Source organism: Coregonus lavaretus (assembly GCF_964263955.1).
Source record: "Coregonus lavaretus genome assembly, chromosome: 32".
NCBI classification, from domain to species: domain Eukaryota; kingdom Metazoa; phylum Chordata; class Actinopteri; order Salmoniformes; family Salmonidae; genus Coregonus; species Coregonus lavaretus.
This window is the reverse complement of record NC_140019.1, coordinates 28053582-28072943: the sequence shown is the minus strand read 5'-3', so window position 1 is coordinate 28072943 and position 19362 is coordinate 28053582. Positions and strand designations below refer to the sequence as shown.

Genomic DNA, 19362 nt, shown 5'->3' with positions numbered 1-19362 from the left:
CATGTAGGCTATTGTAGGAAATCATTTTAATTTCAACATGTAGGCTATTGTAGGAAGTCATTTAAATTGTGTGTGTGTGTGTGTGTGTGTGTGTGTGTGTGCGCGCGCGCGTGTGTAAATCAACTACTCTCTGACGTTAGGCTACAACCTAGCCCAAAGGCCGGCAGATGATGATAATGAGTCGTTTCATTTTACCATCCAAACAGGGCCAGATTAAGAAATCGCCCGACCACAACCCCTGTAAACAAATCTATGCACCAAGATGCAATTCGATGCATAGTAAATGTACTGTTGAAGAAAAAGCCACTTTATAATAAAGCCATAATAAACATCTGCCTTTAAAAAAACACATTTCATGCAATTCTACCTAATTTACATGACAGAACACATTAGCTGAATGTTCTTTAATACCACCACTTGATTTAATGGCGAGAAGGCTGGAAAAAACGAGGAAAATATGCACACTTTTTTTATGAAACACCATTTTCCACAACCATACAAGAGTGGCTAATGCTACTTCCTGATTTTGTGCCCCGCTTTCAGCCAGAGGTAAACAACAGACTGCTGCAACGTGATTTGCTGAACACGATATGCAACATCAGGGGCTATCATTCCTAGACATTAGCCACTCTGGCATGGTAGTGGAAAATTGTGTTTCATAAAGAAATTATGCATATTTTCCCAGTTTTATTCAGCATTCTCGCCATTCAATCGAGTTAAGGAGGCAATCAAAGCCTTTGCAGCCTGAGTGGAGAATGTTTAATGTAGGAACCGGTCCACGGGGATACGAGTGTATAGGCAATGCCTTTGGATGGTAAAATGAAATTACTCAATATCGCTATCTTCCGGCCTTTGGGCTAGCTACAACCCCTATACATTGATGAAGAACCCTATGACAGCACTTTGCATAAAGCCAACAGGTATAATGCTTTATGAGTTGTTATATGCATGTATGAGCCTTTACGATGTGTTTATTATAAGGCCTATAATATGAAATGTCTAGTTTCCAAATGTCTCTCTATGTTGCACATTTACAGCAGACAGGTATACTGCTTTGTTAGACTTGTTGTTAGCATGTATGAACACTTTCAAGGAAGTAAAAAGAATCTTGAATGATCCTGACTAAATAGGCATAGGCCTAACAGCCATATCATTATCATTATTTTCTACTGACTCAAAAGGGCTGTTAGGCCATGATAACGACAAAACTAACAAAGCATTATACCTGTCTGCTGTAAGTTAACAGTTTACTTAACGTAGTTTGATGTAATACACTATGCTGCCTTTCCCCTAAGGAAAGGTTGTAGAACATTAATGAATTCATGAAACAAAGCAATCAGAGTATTGTCCAATCTAGCTGTAGCATTCATAGGACTCTAGTGGATATCATTCTATCTAATCCTACTTGGGCATAGATTTACTCAATTTAACAAGATACATCACATTTTCCTTCACTTTATGAGTGGTGCTGGTCAAACCTTCACAATTTACCGGTAACCTCATTTACTGCCACTGCATTGAACTGCTCTACTGATCATTTGACTGAACAGTACAGAAACGGTGACACATTCCCCCATATTAATCATTTCAACCAATTTCACAGCGGTACCTGGGTGGCTTCGTAATCGTTGCTGAATGACATGTGATTGGATGAAGTCGCTATCGATTTTTTGCCTCTGATGCGTGCAAGTGAGAAAGGAGAGTCTCAAGTTGTAAGCTATTAATGTCTATTAGTCAAGAGAACACTGACATGTTAATCCTGACCTTGTTGCAAGGCGGGGGTAATATCATTATGGTTATTGACATGGCCATGACACCAGAGTTGATCATTCCCATCTCAACTGGGACCTGGCATTCCCAGCTCATCAACAGCTGGCTAACAGGAGAACAGACATTTGCACTAAAGCCTGCCTCAGTATTGATATTCTCTTCAGCAACTCCAGGACTGTCTTCATTAGAGACATGAAGGGGTTGGAGGTGGGGAATTCTGAAAGGAAATGAATACAGTTATGCATTGAGAATCATAACATGGTATGATTCATGTCTATGCAATTGGCATAAGGTGAAGAAGAGGTCTGTTTAAGCCAATTGGATGGTTTGGCATTTTCTTCTCTGAAAACGTAAGGTCAATGGTCTTAAAAATCTTGAAACTAACCACATCATGTAATTATGCACAATCGATAGTTAGTTCCTTTGGGTTAGTGTATACCAGCCTTTGAATTTGATTTTGAATTCAGGGTAAGGTAGCTAGAACTGATGAAGAAATGAAGGGTTTGCGGCTGTCATCGATAACAGATGGATCTTGCCAGTATGCATCCATAACTGTAGATTTATCTCAACAGAAGCATAATGGTGCAATTTTCCAGCTTAAGTATTCAATCACTGTCTTTTGTTCTCACATTAACTTGCAGTATTTTAGGTGTTTTGTATTTACATTGGTAAATTCAGTGTTGTTGAGCCACTTGTCCTAACTAATGAGCACAGGCAACAATTCAATCCATCAGAACAACGAAGGCAAAGTGTACATAGATCACCTTTTCTGTAGATGACATTATGCATTTATGTGGCCTACTGACGAGGCAGCAGTGTGGTTGATAAGACTGGGGTTTAACTCACATAACCATGTCAAACAACAGTATATAGATAGAACAGCCTATTTGATCAAATTGCTCCCTTTGCACATCGCTAACACTGGGGATTCATAATGATGTCAATTTCCAATAATTCAATAAAAGAGCACATACTGTACTAAAGGAAACACTAGGTCTTGGATGGAAACAGTGACCATCTGTAAGAAATAGGCCTACAGATATTACCATCGTTCCATTTCCATGGAGAGCATTGTTAAATATAGAAGAATATCCTACAGCTGAAATGTTCTCAGTTTACCATGCACCGATATACACTGAGTGTACAAGACATTAGGTATACCTGCTCTTTCCATGACAGACTGACCAGGTGAAAGCTATGATCCCTTATTGATGTCACTTGTTAAATCTACTTCATTCAATCAGTGTAGATGAAGGGGAGGAGACGGGTTAAAGAAGGATTTTTAATTGAGACATGGATTGTGTATGTGTGCCATTCAGAGGGTGAATGGGCAAGACAAAATATTTAAGTGCCTTTGAACGGGGTATGATAGTAGGTGCCAGGCGCACCGGTTTGAGTGTGTTAAGAACTGCAACGCTGCTGGGTTTATCACGCTCAACAGTTTCCCGTGTGTATCAAGAATGGTCCACCACCCAAAGGACATCCAGCCAACTTGACACAACTGTGGGAAGCATTGGAGTCAACATGGGCCAGAATCCCTGTGGAACGCTTTCGACACCTTGTAGAGTCCATATCCCGATGAATTGAGGCTGTTATGAGGGCAAAAGGGGGTGCAAATCAATATTAGGAAGACATTCCTAATGTTATGTACACTCAGTGCCTTCAGAAAGTATTCACACCTCTAGACTTTTTCCATATTTTGTTGTGTTACAAAGTGGGATTAAAATAGATTAAATTGTAATTTTTTTTACACATAATACTCTGCAATGTCAAAGTGGAAGATTTTTTATTTTTTATTTATAGAAAATAAAACACTTGATTAGAGAAGTTTTTTACCCCTTGAGTCAATACATGTTAGAATCACCTTTGGCAGCGATTACAGCTGTGAGTCTTTCTGGGTATGTCTCTAAGAGCTTTGCACACCTGGATTGTACAATATTTGCCCATGATTCTTCAAAAGATGTGTCAAGCTCTGTCAAGTTGGTTGATGATCATTGCTAGACAGCCATTTTGAAGTCTTGCCATATATTTTCAAGCTGATTTAAGTCAAAACTGTAACTAGGCCACTCGGGAACATTCAATGTAGTCTTGGTAAGCAACTCCAGTGTATATTTGGCCTTTTGTTTTAGGTTATTGTTCTGCTGAAAGGTGAATTTGTCTCTGAACCAGGTTTTCCTCCAGGATTTTGCCTGTGCTTAGCTCTATTCCGTTTCTTAGACTCCCTAGTCCTTGCCGATGACAAGCATACCCATAACATGATGCAGCCACCAACATTCTTGAAAATATGAAGAGTGGTACTCAGTGATGTGTTCTGTTGGATTTGCCCCAAACATAAAGTTTTATATTTAAGACAAAGAGTTAATTGCTTTTCCACAATTTTCGCAGTATTACTTGCATTACATGTTTTGGAATATTTTTATTCTGTACAGGCTTCCTTCTTTTCACTCTGTCAATTAGGTTAGTATTGTGGAGTAACTACAATGTTGTTGATACATGCTCAGTTTTCTCCTATCACAGCCATTAAACTCAGTAACTGTTTTAAAGTCACCATTGGCCTCTGAGTTAGGAAGGACGCCTGTATCTTTGTAGTGACTGGGTGTATTGATACACCATCCAAAATGTCAAATTAATAACTGCACCATGCTCAAAGGGATATTCAATGTCAGGTGCCCTTCTTTGCGAACCATACGAAAACCTCCCTGGTCTTTGTGGTTGTGTGCTTGAAATTCATTGCTCGATTTAGGGACCTTACAATTATCTGTATGTGTGGGGTACAGAGAGTTGTTAAACACTATTATTGCACACAAGTTGAGTCAATGCAACTTATTATATTACTTGTTAAGCACATTTTTACTCCTGAACTTATTTAGGCTTGCCATAATAAAAGGGTTAAATACTTATTGACTCAAGACATTTCAGATTTTAATTTCTAATTAATTTGTAAACATTTCTAAAAACATCATTCCACTTTTACATTATGAGGTATTGTGTGTAGATCAGTGACAGAAAATATGAATTTAATCAATTTGAAATTCAGGCTGTAACACAACAAAATGTGGAAAAAGTCAAGTGGTGTGAATACTTTCTGATGGCACTGTATGTGTGTGTGTGTATATATATATATATATATATATAATATCGAAATACTGAATCTTAGGTTGCTGTAAACCTCAGTGATTACCCATTAAGACTAGCTGGTTTTGTGAAACTACAGTACTATCTCTACCTCTTTGGGATTGAGAGAGATGTAGACCAAGAGGGATGATGATCTTCCGTCCAGGGCCCAGGGTCTCCAAGAAGACATTAATCTAACAGGAAGGCCAGATACTGCATTCAGATGAGTTGGAGCTCAGTGTGAATAACCACCTTGTCCACCCCAATGAGAAAGGAGAATAATTTGAAAAGCCAGAAGAGACTGTCCAAGCATTGATCGTATCTGCATGATGAATGTGCACAAGGGTTGCCTTTGACAGATCCATACGGGGGCCAAAACGATACGGGATTAAATACGTTTGTGCAATGCAATGTTCCCTTTTTGGTTTTTCTATTTATTCGCCCACCATGTTAACTTAGAGATACCATCAATGGTACATCAGTCAGATCACAACCATTTCATCTCAACAAGCCTAGTCCAACTATAGCGAGCAAGGTGATCGCATTGAATATTAATGGTTCATATTGAATGGGTAAGAAATTATCTCTGGTGGCATTGAGACTAGGAACCATTTCAATTTGAAAATGATTGACAACTACTCCACAGCAGGAGTGAGAGTTCTGAATTGGTAGGGATTAATATAATGGCTGAAAATTAGCTTTAAAGCTATCAAACCTATGACATTTCGGATTTAGAAAAATACAACAGGCACTAATCACGGATAAATGAGCACTTTTACAGTGTGTAATATTCACACCTGATTCTGTCTGCATTTCAATATGAGTCAGACAAATCGAAATGCAGACAGAATCGCTTCTAATGGAGTCAATGGGTTCCTCACTATTCTAATGGGGTCAATGGGTTCCTCACTATTCTAATGGAGTCAATGGGTTCCTCACTATTCTAATGGAGTCAATGGGTTCCTCACTATTCTAATGGAGTCAATGGGTTCCTCACTATTCTAATGGGGTCAATTGGTTCCTCACTATTCTAATGGGGTCAATGGGTTCCTCACTATTCTAATGGAGTCAATGGGTTCCTCACTATTCTAATGGAGTCAATGGGTTCCTCACTATTCTAATGGGGTCAATGGGTTCCTCACTATTCTATCATATAGGTAATTTGAGGTTTAAAGGTTTTGACATTGTGGGACATGACCTGTGTCTTTAATGGTGAGAGATAAGCCATCCCCAAGCATGCTATCACCAAGGATATTGGCTGTGCTCTTGTAAGGGATTTGTCACGAATCTCATTTGAGGCAGGTATTACCCATGATGAGCATATAGCAGATGCACACGGCTTTCTCATGTGGGAGAAATGGCCAAGTCATTACAATCACATCAGATGCTCATATGTATCATTGTTGATGATAAAAAACTGTTATTGTTTTCTTCATAATAAGACTTGTCCTCAGGAGTAAGTGTGACCCTTTGTCCTTGGGAGGTAGAACTATAGAAAATAAATCACAGAAAACTGCAACTGATCTTCACATTATAAAGAAATATTAGGAAGCAATCAATTTCAATATTTGCTTATAATGCCTATAATAACTAATATAATATTATTACATTATTGTCACAAGCGTCGCATCATAAAATAATGTGATTTTGATGCCTTTGAGTAGGTCACATGAACAGATTTCATTCAAATCTTGTTTTTATACAGTAGTGGAAACAATTTCCTCCTCAGACTTGTATCATTTCAGTTAAGTAGCGTTGCCATTTCATCCCCTGAGTAAAAATAAAATAATCAAAAAGACACATACTGTAGCATCCATCTTGTTATTCTTCCAGACCCAGTCATTAGTGTTTGAGATGTGATCATCATGATGTTCTTCCTGGTAGAACCCGACGTTAAAAGCTACAGAGACAGGATGGCTATTACATGGAGTCAATGGGTTGTTAGCTGCCTCTGTTCCCTTGCTATGGTCTGGGCCTTATAGATGCTTTAAACCCTATTGTCTGGGCCTTATAGATGCTTTAAACCCTATTGTCTGGGCCTTATAGATGCTTTAAACCCTATTGTATTGGCCTTATAGATGCTTTAAACCCTATTGTCTGGGCCTTATAGATGCTTTAAACCTTGCTTTTGAGCCCAGAACTTTGCCATTCATCTAGTGTCAATCAGTTTGATGGCTTTGACCTTTCCTCCTGACATTATTCAATACTCCACATAATCATCTACCTACAATATTAAACCCTTCTAGCTCCAGACAGCACATAATGTAAGGAGTTAGGAGCTAGTCACAGTTGAAGAACTCCTAAGGTCCTTAGCTCAGGATTCATCTTTGTGGTCATTTGGAAATGACTGTTGATCCCGGAGCTAAAAATGCGAAGTTGAACTGAAACGGGACTTGTTAAAAGTACGGCTCTTGGTAGGGCTAAAAGCTGTTGCTCCCCCCTCACCAGGCCAGTTAAGAAATTCAGGAGATGGCTCTGGGGTTATAGACATACAGTGGCCTCCAAGGGCCAAACAGAGCCTCATTAGTTCGGAGTCTGTCAGCGGTTATCCAGAGAGAAAGCCTGTTCCAGACAGGTAGACACAGCTCCTTTGTGACACAACTTCAAATGGAGGGCTAAAGCTTGGCTACCAAATAGCTACCCAGTCTCCCACTGTGTTTCTGGGACAGAGCTATATTGGGATGATTGGCTGAAGTTTTATTTAGGTAGATAGGTTTGTTGGAAAGAGAATGGACTACAATGGTCCAAGGACTTATATTTCAAAGTTCCTGTAGTAAAGCTGTGAATTTTATATTTAGATATGCTCAGATTGTACATAATGCAGACAATATGGGCTTTGAGTGAGAATGAGTATGTTTGCCTAACATTCCATCTGTGATTAAGAGGGAATGTGAGGAAGTGTTTCAAGGAAGACTGACTCCCCCTCAGATGCGACATCAGCAGCCGGTTTACCTGCGTCAATCGGAAACAGAGCTGCGGACCTGTGGTCCACTATGGTTTCGTAAGATCCTCAGATAAATAATTTATTTAATGAAATGTCAGACTTGAAATTGCAGACGGTTACTGGTTTGAAAAAGTTGAGATTGGAGGTGGAAACCATGGACCTCTTTCTGTTCCTGCTGGGATAAATTTGTACTATTCTGATAACTTTCATCATAGTGTTGTTTTAATGGAGTTATTTTGGTTTCACGGTCCTTTCAACTTCTCTTGCATCAGTAAACATGAGAGGTACTGTGTACAGTTGGTATCTTTAGAATTAAGTGTTTGTGTTCAGCAGGTATCCCTCTCATCTTTACTACCAGAAAATCAAAAAACGATTTATGACAGTATTCATCCTTTCTTCATCCCTTTTTAATCCCTGCAGTTTTGGAGATGTAAGCCAAAGAAACTGAGGAAAACAGGAGGAAGAGTACACAAAATACATCATTGAAAAACGGGAGTGAGCTCTAAGAAGACGTCGCTGGCAAAGCCGTGATGGATGCAGCTGTCTAATTTCATTGTGGTCGCAACACAGCTTTTATGACAGGCAGGATGAATGGGCTCCACTAACTGAACAGGTTTTATATCCATCGCTATGCATGTATTATTTGCTTTATTATTATTTTATTAAACAAAAATGTGGCCTCAATCTCCATGGCATGTAATTACTATGGGGCCATTCAAATGATGCCTGCATGCACAGTGAAGTTAATTACACTGCAATTCAGCAACCCAATAAAATCCAGTCTAAGTAGGCACAGCCAGAACTATATAACAGTCTGGCCATGACACCAAATTGTTTTTTTGCCTAAATTAATCCGGTGACGTTTATTTTCATGTGGGGCTCTTCAGTTAATCAAATCAATTAAACGAGTCTAGTGGCCTCATTGTGGTTGTTGATATAAAAGTCTGACCTGAAATATTTGTCTCCAAATAATAAATCGTATCAGTACTGTCTGGCCTGTGCCAAGAACTCTGAGAGCTTTGATTGACAGCAGCCCAAAGACAGGAAATGGCATAATGGCAACAAGAGACAGACATACCGGTAATCCTTTGACCCCATAGGCCCAACTGTTTTCACTCTGGCCACTCAGTAATTGTAGCCGTTACAAAGCAGAGTCATAGGACACCACTGCCAGCATTGGAAATGCTGTATAACCTTGTAATGCGGAGATGATAGAGGTTGGAGTGGTGCTGCCTGATTTCTCCAGTGTTCCAGGAAAGGAAACAAACCATTACCAAGGCAGTAGACGGGAACCGGCTGGAGGGCACCTGTCTCTGGAAGATTCAGTGGATTTACAACATCTGCTCCATGCAGGAGAGGCTGCCACCTCCGCTCACCGCTACTTGATTCATTATTTCAGACTCAGGGAAGAGGAGGCCAATGGTAATTGCAAATCCTCTTTGCACAGGACAAGTCTTCCCCTTGTTCAACATTGTGATGTGTCCAATTTGGTCTTAGTTTCAAAATTATTATATCGCAGCTATGCTCTTTGTTTTGGTTTGGTGACTGTTTCACAAAGTCATGCAGTGCATTCACAGCATTACTAAAAGCGTGACTGACTCAGACCAGGATTTGAAATTTAAGCACTCTACCAAAGTATTACGGGGGAGAAAGCCCAGATTTCCCACAGACGTCACCAGCAAATGTATCCTCTAGGTGAGCAAAGGCACATGACACAAGCCACCAAGTTCCTTCAGCCACCTCATTATTGGGCATCCTCTGAAATGCTGTCGGGTGGATCTGTAAAAGGCTTCTGCCTCTGCCATAACTCCGTACCCAATCCCACCCCTTCCCTTAGCTTGTTAGGCCCTAATTAATTGGATTGAGAGAATGTCAGTAAGCATTTGACAGGTCTGTGTGAGTGGCGGCTAAGAACATAGGCCCACTACCAGGGATCTGCCCCTGGAGAAGATCACTCTATATTAGGCCCATTGACTCTCTCTCTTTCTCAGAGGCAGGGGATTTAAATCTGATTTTGTGTTAACCAGCCAAATGAAGCAGCACCAACCGTCCTTTGTTTGCTAATGACTTTCAAGACGGGCTTGCGATATAGGTATCAACAATTATGGTCTGGATGACTGGTCATAATTATGGTAATATTAGAGGCCTATTTTTCAGAGCATGAGTTGATGCAGGTACTGTATGCTTTTTTCATGCAAGAACAAAGTTTGTTGATAAAGTTCTACAGATTGTTTCATTTTGCACAAATGTATACTTTAATTGCACCGTACAGTCAGTGCTTCTGATCTTCTCGAAAGATGTGAGGAGGAATGACATTTCACAGATTGTGAGTAAGCCGTGCCTGACCAATCCTATGCTCCATATACAGTGCATGGCATCTATCCATATAAGGCAGTAGCTGAGGAAGTTTGGGAGGCCCTCGCGCCAGCCTGGGTCACCCACTGAGTTAGACTCGATAACATTACCGGTCAGAGCTGTGACATCATGTGGGGAAAAGGCTTCGGCAACCGATCCTTTCATCAGCCTCCCAAAAATGGGCAGTGGAAACTACAAGAGCCTGAGTCTCAGTCCAAGTTTCTGGCAGCTTTGTTATGTCTTTGCGGGGGTTGATCCATTGCCCTGCATTGTAATGAGCCTGCGCCTCATATTCCGGCTCACAGCATCACACTCAGGGAAAAAAGGGAGGGCAGTGCCTGAACCATGTTGGAGGGAGGCAGCAGTGTGGATGAGCCATGTTGGAGGGAGGCAGCAGTGGGGATGAACCATGTTGGAGGGAGGCAGCAGTGTGGATGAACCATGTTGGAGGGAGGCAGCAGTGTGGATGAACCATGTTGGAGGGAGGCAGCAGTGTGGATGAACCATGTTGGAGGGAGGCAGCAGTGTGGATGAACGATGTTGGAGGGAGGCAGCAGTGTGGATGAACCATGTTGGAGGGAGGCAGCAGTGTAGATGAGCCATGTTGGAGGGAGGCAGCAGTGTGGATGAGCCATGTTGGAGGGAGGCAGCAGTGTAGATGAACGATGTTGGAGGGAGGCAGCATTGTGGATGAACCATGTTGGAGGGAGGCAGCAGTGTAGATGAGCCATGTTGGAGGGAGGCAGCATTGTGGATGAACCATGTTGGAGGGAGGCAGCAGTGTAGATGAGCCATGTTGGAGGGAGGCAGCAGTGTAGATGAGCCATGTTGGAGGGAGGCAGCAGTGTGGATGAACCATGTTGGAGGGAGGCAGCAGTGTAGATGAGCCATGTTGGAGGGAGGCAGCAGTGTAGATGAACCATGTTGGAGGGAGGCAGCAGTGTAGATGAGCCATGTTGGAGGGAGGCAGCAGTGTAGATGAGCCATGTTGGAGGGAGGCAGCAGTGTAGATTAACCATGTTGGAGGGAGGCAGCAGTGTAGATGAGCCATGTTGGAGGGAGGCAGCAGTGTAGATGAGCCATGTTGGAGGGAGGCAGCAGTGTGGATGAGCCATGTTGGAGGGAGGCAGCAGTGTAGATGAGCCATGTTGGAGGGAGGCAGCAGTGTAGATGCGGAAAACCGGCTGCTGCTTGAGATTACCTGCCTCAGTAGTCTTGTACATGCCCTTCGAACCTGAGAATCACCTGTTTGAGGTTAGAGACAACATATGGCAGCACTGTGCGAAACAAAAGGTAATGTTGAAACTGTTTTAGCTTTCTCCCTTTTCTGTAAGGCCATTGGTGAAGCAGCAAACCTTCCACACTGGTGTTCCTGCTACTGAGACAGAGAAAGTTCAGCATTCTTGGTCGATGTGAGAAAACAAACTAACAAGTCCAAAAGTTAAACATAGCTAGTTAAGAGATGCTTGCTGTTTACCGTCATTTTATGATGCAGGTCTAATAACAGGGAGAAATGTGGCAGGTAAATGTAGGTTGCTGGCTAGCTAGCATTTGCTTAGATTCTTGCTGAGAGCTCTTGCTGTACTTCATTTGATGACTCGCTGTGGGCAGTGTTGGACATTTAATTAATCTTGTCTGTTACAATGATGCAGTCGTTAACGCAAGTGGCAAAACTAAAATAAGTGAAATACGTTACTTGTTTGACCTGCTGTTTCCAAGTTTGGATGGAAAACAACTATATTGGTGAGAGAACATTGAGTTAGCTTGTGACCTACTTAGATAGCTAGCTGCAGAGGTGCACAAAGCAAGCTAACAATAAGTTTTCTCCCAGTGAACAAAATGTGTGTGTTAGTATTGTCTTCTGCGGCAAGTAGCTGCACTATTATCAACTCCAGGCTGTGCAATTAAATACAAATAAAGGGAACCATTTTGGGTTACACTTCAGCAACATTTCGGGGAGCCATATCACACCCGTGTTGTGGTAAATTTAAGCAATAAGGCCCAAGGGGGGTGGTATATTGGCCATTATATCAAGGCTAAGGACTGTTCTTAAGCACGGCGCGAAGCATAGTGCCTGGATACAGACCTTAGCCGTGGTATATTGGCCATATACCACAAAACTCTAGAGGTGCCTTATTGCTATTATAAACTAGTTACCAACATAAATAAACATTAAACAAGTATCCATGGTATATTGTCTGATATTCCACAGCTTTCAGCCAATCAGCATCAAGGACCCAAACTGCCCATTTTATAATTTCATACAACTGCCCAGCTTTCTGTCTTATAGTAAAGGGTTCTAAATCATAGTAAAGGGTTGTAAGTTATAGTAAAGGGTTCAAAATTATAGTAAAACCGGACTGTACTGTGCAGGTCAGAATGTACTGGAGGCTACAGTATGAATACTACATTCTTTTTTCATGTTTTATCCACATGCCCAAGGATAACATTTTAATGATCCCTACCCTGATTGGACAACAATACTTCTACTGATACTTACATCAAGAAGAGTTGAAGGTTTCAAAAGGTTTCACATAGGAATAGGATTATTTGTATGAATTTTAATTGACAATGTACATCATTAAAAAGTATCAAATGAAGAAGGACCATATAAAGGAGCATTATATATACAGATAACTTAGAACCCTCATATACATTCAAGTTTGAATACCCAGAATCCTTGAAAGGCTGCAGAGGCCTCAAATAAATATGAGCTATAGCCTTGACAGCCTCTGTATTCATGGACAAAGAACCCATGCGGGAAAGCAATCTATGTGATTATCATAAAAATGGTAATATAGAGACAAATTAAATGAAACCAACAAACATGTCGGCTGAAGTACAAAATACATGTCGGCTGAAGTACAAAATACATGTCGGCTGAAGTACAAAATACATGTCGGCTGTAGTACAAAATACATGTCGGCTGTAGTACAAAATACATGTCGGCTGAAGTACAAAATACATGTCGGCTGTAGTACAAAATACATGTCGGCTGTAGTACAAAATACATGTCGGCTGTAGTACAAAATACATGTCGGCTGTAGTACAAAATACATGTCGGCTGTAGTACAAAATACATGTCGGCTGTAGTACAAAATAAAATTTTATAGATTTAATATGAATAGAAGTCCACATTTGCATTGATTTTCTTTGTATATACTTTCCAACCAACTCTTATCTGGTCACTTCAGATGTTGATTATGTCATCATAATGTATGCATCTACACTGATTGTACAAAACATTATGAACACCTGCTTTTTCCATGGCATACACTGACCAGGTGAATCCAGGTGAAAGCTACAGTACATCTAAATGGGACTGACAGGTAAATACTTCTGGTTAGGCTTTAGTGATGTTAACGTTAACATTTCTATCTCTTTCTGTCTCACAAACACACACACACATACACACACACACTAAATCAGAAAAACTGACTAAAACATTAACTAGGCAATTCACCCAGATCACAAAGTGGCGGTGAGGAGTTGAGGTTGTTATGAAACGGCTGTCAGATGCTTCTCTGTTCATTTAACTGTCCTTTTCTGGGCATTCACAAAGCTTTCTGGTTTCATTTTGCCATTCTGGTGCAAACATTATAATTAGTCTGCCACTGGATGATTTTTAAATATTTTATCTTGACCTTTACCGAAACACATTGAAAGCGTTTATCCAACCACTTACGGTATCTGCTTACGGTATCTGCTTACAGTAAAACATACGTTTTTTTAAGCTATAATGTAGATAATGTGAACCGCCTACCATTATATAGCTGAGCTCCAGGTACCATTATATAGCTGAGCTCCAGGTACCATTATATAACTGAGCTCCAGGTACCATTATATAACTGAGCTCCAGGTACCATTATATAACTGAGCTCCAGGTACCATTATATAACTGAGCTCCAGGTACCATTATATAGCTGAGCTCCAGGTACCATTATATAACTGAGCTCCAGGTACCATTATATAACTGAGCTCCAGGTACCATTATATAGCTGAGGTCCAGGTACCATTATATAGCTGAGCTCCAGGTACCATTATATAGCTGAGCTCCAGGTACCATTATATAACTGAGCTCCAGGTACCATTATATAGCTGAGCTCCAGGTACCATTATATAGCTGAGCTCCAGGTACCATTATATAGCTGAGCTCCAGGTACCATTATATAACTGAGCTCCAGGTACCATTATATAGCTGAGCTCCAGGTACCATTATATAACTGAGCTCCAGGTACCATTATATAGCTGAGCTCCAGGTACCATTGTATAGCTGAGCTCCAGGTACCATTATATAACTGAGCTCCAGGTACCATTATATAACTGAGCTCCAGGTACCATTATATAGCTGAGCTCCAGGTACCATTATATAGCTGAGCTCCAGGTACCATTATATAACTGAGCTCCAGGTACCATTATATAACTGAGCTCCAGGTACCATTATATAGCTGAGCTCCAGGTACCATTATATAGCTGAGCTCCAGGTACCATTATATAGCTGAGCTCCAGGTACCATTATATAGCTGAGCTCCAGGTACCATTATATAACTGAGCTCCAGGTACCATTATATAACTGAGCTCCAGGTACCATTATATAACTGAGCTCCAGGTACCATTGTATAGCTGAGCTCCAGGTACCATTATATAGCTGAGCTCCAGGTACCATTATATAGCTGAGCTCCAGGTACCATTATATAGCTGAGCTCCAGATACCATTATATAACTGAGCTCCAGGTACCATTATATAACTGAGCTCCAGGTACCATTATATAGCTGAGCTCCAGGTACCATTATATAGCTGAGCTCCAGGTACATGTGAATGCATGGCTGCATAGTTGGATCGATGCTTTGTGTTTACAGCAGACTATAAAGTAACTGTGAGATTAAAATTGAAAATCAATCCATAGCCGGAAGATTGAAAAAACTACCCTCTCCTTTCGTTTTTGCCTGAACGGTTCACTTTCAGAGGCAAAGTTCGATAATTTCAATTCATCATGTATATAATTATGAGAAATGCCAATTATCTTTTTCATATAAAAAAAGGGGAATAATGATATGCGTAGGAAATGATCCTGAAACTAGTTGTTAGCTTTTCAGCCCAACAAAATACAAAATAATGTAATAATTATTTAATTACATAGAGGAACAGTAACTCACCACCTGTCTAAAACCCACGGTGACCAGGTGGCTTCTGTCACATCTCCATGTTATGAATCACTTTAATATTATGCTAATGAGGAGAGGGGAAACTTTGGACTCTATTTTCTCCCTGAGCCGGTTTATGAGTCTGTGTCTCAGCATGATTTTATGTTTAACTCTTTGTGTTACAAAAAAAATCGTCACTCCTGAATGAGATTCATGTTTTCCTCCTTAAATTCTATAATCTATTATCATTCATTCCTTAACTGCACCTTATGATACCGCACCACATGAAATAATCTGTTTGATCAAACAGCCCGATTGACTGACATCCTCTTGGCCGGACTTTAAAGAAGAGTTTAGAATGTCTTGTACAAAAGCTACTCTGACTCAACTTCTCTGACCTCTGATTCCAGCTCGTATTGACAGAGCGAAGTATTTCCTTTTTGATCTTGAAGCTAAAGTTGTATTGGCCCTGCGATCAGTGCTTGACCCTTTCCGTGGGGAGCTCTAATGTAATGAATCACGAGAGACTCCAGAGGCCCCCCGTGATGGACAATCTCTTCCTCTATATACCCTCCACTGGATGACCTCACCCATTGAGGGAGACATTGTTTCCCCCAGTGAAACTCTCATGCTGTCTAACTGGTCTAACTGTCAATTATCTTTTATTTTTCGCGTCCTGGTGTTGATCCAGTTTGAAATTATACTAAACAAAGTCCCAAGTTGAAGCTCCCTGTGCAGAATATGGTTGTTATATAAGGTTGACGTGGTGTTGTACAGTAACAATGGCTTGTTAGATAGCCAGTGGGGGACATGAGAACAGGAATAAAGCAATGGTGCTATGAGTGAATATTAAGGCCCTGGAATATATCTGAGCTTTCAGACAGAACCAGATCAAACCAGTTTCTACCTTGCCTGACCTCAATTAAAGCTGAGTGTCATCAAGCCTCATAAATGAAGAGTATCGCAATTGTCCCTCTCTCTTTTTTTTACCCCAAACACACAACCTTATGGAAATTACCCTGGTTGCACCTTTTTATCTAAATGGATGTAAGTCAAGGCAATCAACTGAAAAGCCCTCTCTCAAGATTCATGTGAGTGGCCCTCTTGTCGTCGTCGTTCCCCCCCCCCCCCCCCGTCACATTATGCCTGCTGTCGGTTCCATAGCCTGCGGGCCCTTTACCCAGCATGCTCAGGGGACCACATAAGGGTCTCATCAGCAAGAGGTAATGGTGTCTGGCTCCTCCCTCCCACTGCAGCCACAGCTGGAGGCCACGATGGCTCTGTCTGACACATCACCGACCAGAAGGTCATCACTCGTATTGGAGAACTCAGGACTGAGCTTTTTCCGACAAGTCATTTATTCTGTATTGTTCTGTTTGTGGGGACTACAAGGCATTGGAGAACCCATAATAAGACATTCTTCTTACAGTGTGTTTCTGTGTTAGTGTGTTTGTGTGTGTGTGTGTGTGTGTGTGTGTCACAACCTGTGACATTAAAATCATGGTCCTTCTTGGATGTGATTAGAAAAGTGCTGTCTGTCACACCACTCACAGGGTGAAAGCAATATACCAATTTAGCGCAAATTATCTTAGACTAAATCTATAACTGTTTAAGTTGTGAAAGGTTATTTTATGAGTGTCATTCAGAAGACCCATTAGAGACCCATTGAGGTCTGAAGTGAATGGTGATTAGGCTACTCCTAATGGAATGATTAATGATATAGACGAAGATCACTTGTGGCATATTTTAGTGAGGAAACATAGCGGTCTCATTATAAATGTGGGTGTTAATTGCCCCCCCACTAACTGTATGTTAATATGTGCAAATGCTCTATTGATGATTCAGGGCAAGTGTGAACATCAGATTCCGAAACCCTTCATCTTGGCAGTCCAAACAACTGGTGCTCTGGACAGCATGTGTCCCTCTGTTTTGTGCTGGTGGGCGTTCAGTACTTTCACAGGAAGAAATGCGGTGAGTCACGCTCTCACCCTCACCGAGCGAAGGACGATATGCTGATAAGTTAATTGCGACCATTACGAACCAATAGACTACGCTGTTATAATGTCACCGTTCCCGTCTTGAGATAAAGTGCCATTGTGGCGTGACATTGAGACTGAACTTGACAAGCCATCACACACACAGCATAAGAATTGGCTATCACTTTATGCCATCAGACATTTTGTATAATCACAGTCATTTAAAAAAATAAATCTGACAAAATGAATCAAATTAAAATCGGAAGAAAATATGCTCTATTTTGCATACAAAAATTAATTAATGCTTCCACGCTTTCACATTCTCATTAACGATTAGTTGTGTCTCCTCCTTGTGAATAAAATGTCAGCAGTTTCTGCTTGAAATGGGAGTTACAATGTGAAGAGATCCAGGTAGCAATTACAGATATAGGATCTTAATTTCAGCCAGTTTGCTACAGCAGGAAAATAATCCTGCAGCAACAGGAAATGTGAATTATTATGTGGATTCTAATTAATGGATATTTTTGTAGGGGTTGATACGTTTTTCGTAAGGGAAAATCAAGTCTGAAATTTCAAAGAGGAAATCACAAACTTCAGAAGCCTTTTTAAACCTCAAATACACTACAGGTTTTACATTTCCTGCATTGTAGGAAAGTTATCCTGCAACAGGGTGATTAGATTAATATCCTACATCTGTACTGTTGTTCTAGATGTTCTCTGAATACGTTCTTTTCAACAAATCAACAGGGCTTGAATGAATATCTAATCAAGGGCAAAAGATAGCATGCTAGCTTCACACAATAATCCTCCAATATCTCATGAGAAGGAAACACCCTCAGCTTTATTATTATTTGACATTTATATCATGTTTTCTTTTCTTCCATTTTGTCCCTCAAATACATGTATCTTGATGAACTGTTTCATGCATCTTCCTCTGTTCTCCGCAGGACACAGTTCTGTGTCTGTAGATAGCGTTAGCATTTCTAATTCAGACGCTTCCTTCGCATTGATAGCCTCTGCCATACCATGTAATGCTCTTATGTACCATTATCTAGTACAGTACATAAACCATCGAACCATTGTGTGCTCCTGCTCTGTCGTCTCATCACCTTATGTGTGCCTTTTAGATGGGGGAGATAAATGTTTGCTGTCACAGTCCAACCTCCTACCTATTAGCGTTAGCAAAATGGCTGTGAATGAAGCTCGTTGTCTTCACCTTCGAGGTACCAAATTGTCTGTTGTTAATTGTATATTCAGGGTCCAGTGTGCCTATTCCATGGAGATCAGAGTCTTCCTTTCAGGTCAGTAAAAGCAAAGGTGGTTTCGAGAGTTTTTAGCCTATCATCTCAGAATGAAGGTTAGGTTTGTTGTTGTACTTGTGTGAGTTGTCCTGTGCTGTGTGTTTGACTCTGTTTGGCAACGAGCCCAGGGCACCCTGACCAGGAGCAGCCAGGCTGTGAAATAAGCCCCTGGCAGTTCGGAGACCTTTGGAAAACACCTGAAGGGGAACCGGGGGTTAAGGCTCGGGCACACAGGTTGTTACTTGTGTGCACACATGGCAAACTCTACAAACACTCAAACTAGCCGTGCATGCAGCCGGCTACACAGCTACAGCGTCAATCATTAATAATCTAGCGTTTGGATCAAGCTGACATGGATGCTCGTTTGAAGCACCCAGTTCGGGCTGAATAATAACCTACATCTCAAGAGTGTCTCTCAATATAATATTTGGTTTACGTTCACTCACCACGATTTCAAAGCAGTCAGGGCATTACAGGGCAATTTATAGGCATTTTTGAATGTGCACTGGGGCCTGGAAATTGGAATATGTTGAATCTTATCAGGGAAAGCGTGCCATGTAGGAAATCAACAGGAAAAGATTGCGTGGTACAGGTGTTTTCTCCTAGTCCTAGAGGAGCCGAGTCTGTACGTATGTATCGAGTCCTTGTAATGGGAGCATGAGATTATGGCAACGACATGCTCCTGCCTCCAGTGACGGGCCATGATTAATAACTAGGATGTTTGTCAATGCCAGAAAGCCGTAGGGAAAATACATAA

General features: G+C 41.0%; 1 protein-coding gene across 1 annotated transcript in view; it reads left to right on the top strand.

Moving 5' to 3' along the window:
* Positions 1 to 19362, top strand: part of LOC311107991 (GDNF family receptor alpha-4-like) — a gene marked incomplete at both ends in the record, with an annotated part of 50011 nt that overhangs the window by 608 nt on the left and 30041 nt on the right. The gene's annotated exons all lie outside the window — the stretch shown is intronic.